This window comes from Carcharodon carcharias, chromosome 6 (assembly GCF_017639515.1).
Source record: "Carcharodon carcharias isolate sCarCar2 chromosome 6, sCarCar2.pri, whole genome shotgun sequence".
Taxonomy (NCBI): Eukaryota; Metazoa; Chordata; class Chondrichthyes; order Lamniformes; family Lamnidae; genus Carcharodon; species Carcharodon carcharias.
The window spans coordinates 102,146,730-102,154,317 of NC_054472.1; the positions used below are offsets into that span (position 1 = coordinate 102,146,730).

At 42.8% G+C, this 7,588-nt stretch overlaps 1 non-coding gene across 1 annotated transcript; it reads right to left on the minus strand.

The window, feature by feature from the left end:
* Positions 1-4,381: 4,381 nt before the first annotated feature.
* Positions 4,382-4,495, minus strand: LOC121279500. Its single transcript, XR_005943428.1, has one exon. It is a non-coding gene; the product is annotated as a U5 spliceosomal RNA (small nuclear RNA).
* Positions 4,496-7,588: the final 3,093 nt, after the last annotated feature.

Here is a 7,588-nt window from a genome sequence, read left to right on the forward strand (position 1 = left end):
AATAATGGACAGGAAGTGATAGCCAGCTCCAGTGTTGTGACATTCCTTTAGAATCCACGAACAGTTTCAGGAGAAGACAACATATCTTAAGGAACCTGGCAAGATAAAACAACCCAAATTATCACTTACCAAGTACCTTAACTTAATGAAAAGTAAAATCAGGTGGGGGTGTAAAACCAGCTATTTACCTCATCTCATCAGCTTCCCAATGGGTGAGTTTGGCTAACATTGTTCCCACAGAGTTCTGTAAAAGGGACGTGAAGAACATTGGCAACTAATTCAACCAAATGCATTTACATACATCTTTTGGAGGAAAGGCAGCCTTACACATCCTACCTACCTGCACTTGGTCAAGGAATGCAATGTGGTAAAATTGAAAAAAGAGAAAAAAGGCAGAGAACATTCTTTTAAAAATTAATCTTACGTGCATGATTGGAAATAAAATGATACAATTTTAACCTATGTGTACAAATTGAGGTCAATTTTTCCTGTGTTAACAACATAGCTACAATGCTACTGGTTTGTGATCATTTCTCCAATATGCTCTACGGAAACTGCCAGAAAGGCTTTGTTTTGCTACTGTGATTATTGCAAGACCAAAAATATCTGTGCAACAAGCAGCCATACGCCAGCTGCTTCATTAACATTCAGGTCATTCAGCAACTTCTGTGGAAGCATTGTGAGCTAATTAGGCAAGGAAGTAAACCAACAACTGTAAAAACACTCCAGCAGAATGAATTGTGGACATTAAATTAGAAAATTAAATAAACTGTTTTACTTACAGAACTTGCTGAAATTTAAAGACAAATGGCACAGTGCAACCTCAGCGCAATAAGTATCAGCTAAGTTAAGTCATGTTGATGACAGGTCCATCATATCACCCATTTATAACATTATTCTTCCACCCTAGCTTTCCTGTACAGCATTATAGTGCTGCATTCCTGTAGTGTTATGTCATCAAACCCTTGTGCATACTATGATGTTGCTTTACTCATGTGAGGTGTCATGATATTAGAATGTAGAAGAATGAAATCACTGATCCATGCAAAATGTTATAGTGTTATGATAGGTGCACAACCTGGTTCTCCCAACAATGAGTAGATGTGGCCCCCATCTACCATTTTCTGACTTGTGTTCCTGGCCAGCACCACTCCTGGCCATATGTTACAGGGCAGAGCCACAAAACCACTACTATTTACTTTAGCCTTGAAAATTGCCATTGGCGATGTGGAGTGGAGGTAGAACTTCCACCTGCTGTTTATCTCCAGCTCTGACCTGTTGTAAACTGTTGAGGTCAGTTCATTTAAATATCCATTGGTGTTTCAAAGCGTAATTCTCAGCGTAGCATGAACATAGTGTATTGCGTTTAGTTGAGAATTAATATGGAACCTGTAAACAACCGAAGCGTGTAGCACTAAGCCAGGATAGCAGCAGTTAAGCAGTAGCAGTAGAAACAGTTAATGTATAGAGTACTAGATTCACTGCCAGCTGGATTTATGGATGCCACAAGTGTAAATTGTGTCAATTATAAAGAATGTCTTCAAGTGGGGGACCTAGCAGAGGCATCCAAAAAAAGGAATAGGGCATTACAAAGAGGCAGGAAAGACCAAACAATTTCAATAAGATCAATCTTCAAACACTCCTTGAAAATAAAAAAATGCAGGTCTATGGGAAAAGAACTGAAGAGTGGGATTAATTGGGCAGACCCAGTGAGAGATCAAAAGAGACATGAGAGGCAGAGAGCAAGAGCAGTGGACCAGCAAGAGCTCAAAAGAGCCTACATCAGTCTGAGGGCTGACCACATTCTGAGAAAAATTGAAGTGTGACAGCACAGGAAAGCAGGTAAGTGTTTGGTTGGTGAGTATTTTTATTGTTTTTCTTTCAAAACTTGAATAATTTATTCATAATTATAATGTTTTATTAGTTGGTAGTAAGGTTTGCCAGCAGTAATAAAGCTTCTTAGGAGTAGTAGGGTTTGTTAATAATAAATGAATTAAGAAAAATAAATTAATTTACACATAATAAAGATGGCAGAGCAGGTGATGTGTTGCAGCTGCAGTCATTGGGAGCTGATGGATACCAGTGTGATCCAAGGCAACCACATCTGCAGTAAGTGCCTATGGCTTGAGGAGATTCAGCTCAGAGATATTGAGCTAGAGGCCGAGTTACAGACACTGCGATGCTTCAGGGAGGGGGATGTTGCCTGTCGCACTTTCTTCCATTAGGATAGAGTCATCTGATTTGGTCCATGGTCAGGAACAAGGTGGGGTGACTGTGAGTGAGGCAGGTAAGGGTATCAAGAAGGTAGAAGAGGAGGAGCCTCAGCCATTGCAATTGCCCAATAGGTTTGATGTTCTTGCAGCTTGTGTGGATGAAAAGACGGGCTCTAAGGTGGATGACAAACTGATCATGGTACTGTGGTATAGGAAGTCTTTCAAGTGATGGAAGTGAATAGGAATGCAATGGTAGTTGGAAATAGTATAGTTAGGGAGATAGACACAGTTCTCTGCAGCTGAGAATGAGAGTCGAGCCAGATGTTTTACCAGGGTTTGGAACATCCGCTCAGGGCCGGAGAGGAACTTGCAGTGGGAGGGGGAGGATCTAGTTGTCATGGTCCACTTAGGTTCCGATGACAAAGATAGGATTAGTAAAGAGGTTCTGCATAAGGAGTATGAGCAGCCAGGAACTAAATTAAAAAGGAGAATCCCAAAGGTAATAATCCTTGGATTATTATCTGAGCCTTGAGTAAATTAATATAAGATTAGAGAGATGAATGCGTGGCTCAAAGACTGGTGTGGGAGAAATAGGTTTCAATTCATGTGGCACTGGCACCTGTACTGGGGAAAACAGGAGCTGTGCAATTGGGGCAGCCTTCACCTGACCAGCAGTAGAGAGGGCTTTAAATTAAATGGAAAAGATCATATAAGAGTTGACGTGGTAAATCAACGGGAAACAATGAGGGAATAGTGCAGAGTAGCAATTTGCGTAAAGGTAACCAAGGTGTGGCAAGAAGGGACAGAGCATACAAATTTAAGAGTGCACCAGCAGATAAGACGACAGGTTACAAGAATGATGCAAAAAAGCACAAAATTAAAGGCTCAGTATCTGAATGCATTTAGCCTTCATAATAAAATGGATACATTGTAAGCACAGATACAAATAAATATGTATGACCTGATAACCAAAACAGAGACATGGTTGCAAGGTGACCAAGGGTGGGACCTGAATACTGAAAGGTATCTGACATTTTAAAAAGTCAAGAAGTAAGGAAAAGGCAGTGGGGTAGCTCTGTTAATTAGGCTTGACATTAGTACAATAGTGAAAGTGACCTTAGCTTGAAAGAGCAAGATGTAGAAACTGTTTTTGTAGAGGTAAGAAATAGAAAAGGCAAGAGGTCATTTGTGGGAGTAGTCACACTGTAGGACAGTACAGGAAGAAATAGATGTAATATGTAAGAAAGATACTGCAATAATCATGAGCAACTTTAGTCAACATGTAGATTGGACAAATCAGATTTTCAAAGGTAGACTGGAAAATGAGTTCATGGTGTGTGTTTGTGACAATTTCTTAGAATATTTCATTTTAGAGCCAATCAGGGAACAAGCTATTCAATACCTTGCAATGTGCAATGAGAAATGATTAATCAATAACCTCGTGGTAAAGCATCTTCTATGTGACAGCGATCATAACATGATAGAATTTCACATTCAGCTTGAAGGCGAGAAGTGTGGATCTGAAAGTGTTAAAAACCTGAATAAAGGTAACTATAGGAATATGAAGGCAGAATTGGCTAATGTGACCTAGGAAACTAAGGTAAAAGATAGGTCAGTGGAGATGCAGTGGCAGACTTCATAAGGAGATATTTAATAACGCTGAGCAAAGATTTAGCCCACTGAGAAAGAAATATTCTTTGAGAAGGGTCCATCATCTGTGGCTAAATAAGGAAGTTAGGGGTAGTATCAAATTGAAAGGAACACTACAATTTTGCGAAGGTTAGTGGTAGGTCTGAAGATTGGGCAGATTTTAAGAACCATCAAAGAATGGCTAAAAAAAAGTAATAAAGGGGTTGAAAGTAGAGTATGAGAGAAAACTATCTAGTAATATAAAATCAAATCATAACAGTTTCTACAAGTATTTAAATGGGAAAAGAATAACTAAAGCATTAGTCCTCTAGAGAGTAAGTCTGGGAAACTCATCGCAGAGAATAAAAGAAATGGCAGAGGCGTTGAAAAGGTATTTTTGTCTGTCTTAAGTGTAGAAGACTTGGAAAACAAAGATACTTGAAAATCAAGGCCAGAATTTAACCTTTGGTGTGCAGGCGAGTGCCTGACACACCAGAACGTAAAATGACGCACGATGACGTTGGGTGTGTTCCTTGATGACCTTTCACAAAGGTAGGGCATCAAAAAATTAATTAAATCTCCGAGTGTTCCTCTCCATGGAAATCTTTAGTAAAAGGCAAAAGATTTAGGTGATCTGAAGAGACCTTGGCGGGCGTCCTCTGGCCCGTGCAGCCTGTACTGGCCCCGCCTGGGAGGGAGCGGCCAATGCCATGGCTGGCATCTCCACAGTCGCTGCAGCCTCATCAGATGCCACAGTCACTGGCAGAGGGCCAGAGGAGCTGCTGGCGTCATCTGGAGTGCCCTGAGAGGAGCCCGCAGAGACGACAAGCAGCTCATGCACCAACGTCAGGTCGCTTTGGACCTCCCTGCTCACCATTTGATGGATGGGCACCCAACTCAGATACTAGGTGCCCAATCCATCTCCCACGCTGACAGTGGCCACCTGAGGTCATTGCCGGTGAGGGCTTGCAGCTCTGAGCGTTTCCCCAGGAACCGCTGATTCAAGTCCTGGAGGAGCCTCTGCATGAGAGTCACCACTCTCTTCATGGAGGAGGCAGTGCGCTTGGCCATGAGAGTCATTGCATTTCTCATGCTATACAAGGACTCCTCCACAACGGAGATCATGGTGCGCATTCATTCATGTATCTCCGCCAGATCCTCCCACACACTCTGCTGGACTTCCAGCATCTGCTGCCTCAGGAACGTCTCCAGAGGCACATCATCAGCCACTGACTGAGCATGTTTCTGGTCCCCAGCAGTCCTCTTTGCACAATACCAAATCTAGGATAACCTGTTCCCTAGTTGGTTTCTCAACATACTGGTCTAAAAAAACCATCACATACACACTCCAGGAATTCATCTGCCACAGCATTATTGCTAATTTGGTTTGCCTAGTCTATATGTAGATTAAAGTTACTGTAGCACCCCTGTTACCTGCAACTCTAATTTCCTGTTTAATGCCGTCCCCTACCTTATCACTACTGTTTGGAAGCCTATGGACAACTCACGCTAATGTTTTCTGCCCCTTGTTGCTTCTTAGCTCCACCCAGATTGATTCTATATCTAGACTTTCTGACCCAATATCCTCTCTCACTATTGCATTGATTTAATCCTTAACTAACAATGCCACACCATCTCCTTTTCCTTTTTGCCTGCCTGTCCTAAATATCGAGTACCCTTGGATATTCAGTTTCCAGCCTTAGTCACCCTGCAGCCATGTCTCCATAACTGCAATCATGTCGTACCTATTTACATCTATTTGCATTGTTAATTTGCCCACCTTGTGAATGCTCCATGCATTCAGATACAGTGCCTTTAGACTTGTCTTTTTACACTATTTTTTGCACTATGGCCCTATTTGTTGCTAACCCCTGTTTCCTTTGCCTTCCACTTTTGCTTTTTATTTTTCCGTCTTCCATTCCTATCTTTGTTTCCTTCTCTTGTGTCCCCTCACTCAGGTTCCCATCCCCTGCCATTCTAGTTTAAAACCCACAGTACTAGCGAATACCCCTACGAGGATATTGGTCCAGGTCCTGCTGGGGTGCAACCTGTCCAGCTTGTACAGGTCCCATCTTCCGCAGACTTGGTCCCAATACCTCAGGAATCTAAATCCCTCCATCTTACACCATCTCTCCAGCCACACATCCATCCAATCTATTCTCCTATTCCTGATCTTACTAGCACATGGCACTGGAGATTACTACCTTTGCGATCCTGCTTTTTATTTATTTCCTAGCTCCCTATATTTTGCTTTCAAGACCTCAGCTCCCTTTTTTTTATGTCGTTGGTACTGATATGGACCAGAACCTCTGACTGTTCACCCGCCCCCTTCAGAATGTCCTGCAGCCGCTTGTTGACATCCTTGACCCTGGCACCAGGGAGACAACATACCACCCTGGTGTCACATCTGCGGCTGCAGAAATGTCTGTTCCCCTTACAATAGAATCCCCTATCATTATTGCTCTCCCAATCTTCCCCCTCCCCACCCCCCCCCTCCCCCCCTCCACCCACCATGTGCAGCTGAGCTACTTGTGGTGCCAAGGACTTGGCTGTTGCTGCATTCCCCTGAGAAACCATCTCCCCCAGAGGTATCCAAAATGCTGGAGAAGGAGATGGACCCAGGGGACTCCTGCACTACATGCCTGGTGCTTTTACTCTGTCTGGTGGTCAGACCTATGCATAGGTTTACCTATGCACTCTACCTGAAGTATGACCACTTCACTGTGCGTGCTACGCATGAAGATCTCATCCTTGTGGATGTTCCACAGTGACTCCAGGCATAGCCCCAGATCTGAAAGATGGATTTTGAGTAGCTGCAGCTGGAGACACTTACTGTACACATGGTCGCCCTGGAAACTCGAAGTATCTCTGACTTCCTACGTCACACAGGAGGAGCATTCCACTTGGCCAAGCTTCCCTGCCATGAGTTACCTTTAAATTACTTCCTTTACTTTTACTGCCTCTAGTTTAGAGAATATTAAGGACAGAAGAAATACTTACCAGGTCCTACTTAACATGGCCACCGTTCTTCTTACTGACAAAAGGTAGAAAATGAAAGAATCACCTCCTTCCCTCTTCAGCAAACTCCCTCTCTCACCAAACTTCAACTGAAACAATCTAATGCAGCCCAAAACAGCACTCCAATCTAATAGAACCTTCCCTGAATCTAGGAATTTTGGAAAATTAAAACCAATGCATCAACTATGACCCTAGCCACTTCACCCTAGGATGAAGTCCATCAGGTCCCCCAGCCCTCAGCTGCAACAATTTGCTCAGTACCACTTCCCTGATGATTGTAATTTTCTTGAGTTCCTCCCTCCCTTCTATTTCCTGAGTTAAAGCTATATCTGGGATGTTACTTATATCCGCTAAAGTGAAGACGATGCAAGATACCTGCCATCTCCTTATTTTTCATTACTAATTCCCCAGACTCACATTCTATAGGTCCAACATTAACTTTATTAATTGTTTTCTTTTTTAAAATACCTATAGAAACTCTTAGGCCAGAATTTTTAGCTCACTGGATGGACATGCGCCCAACCCAAACGAGGGTAAAATGATGCGCGATGTCGTCAGGCAAGCGTCCCAACGTCATTGCGAATTTGCGTGATATTTTGGTCAGCGGTGCTCCTGCCAACAATTAACAGGCCAACTAAGGCCGTTAAAGTCCCAATTGAATTAAATTTTTCGCTGACTGTCCAACCTTACGGTTGGCGGGCTGGTGAAAAGGCCAAATGGCCTTTGGA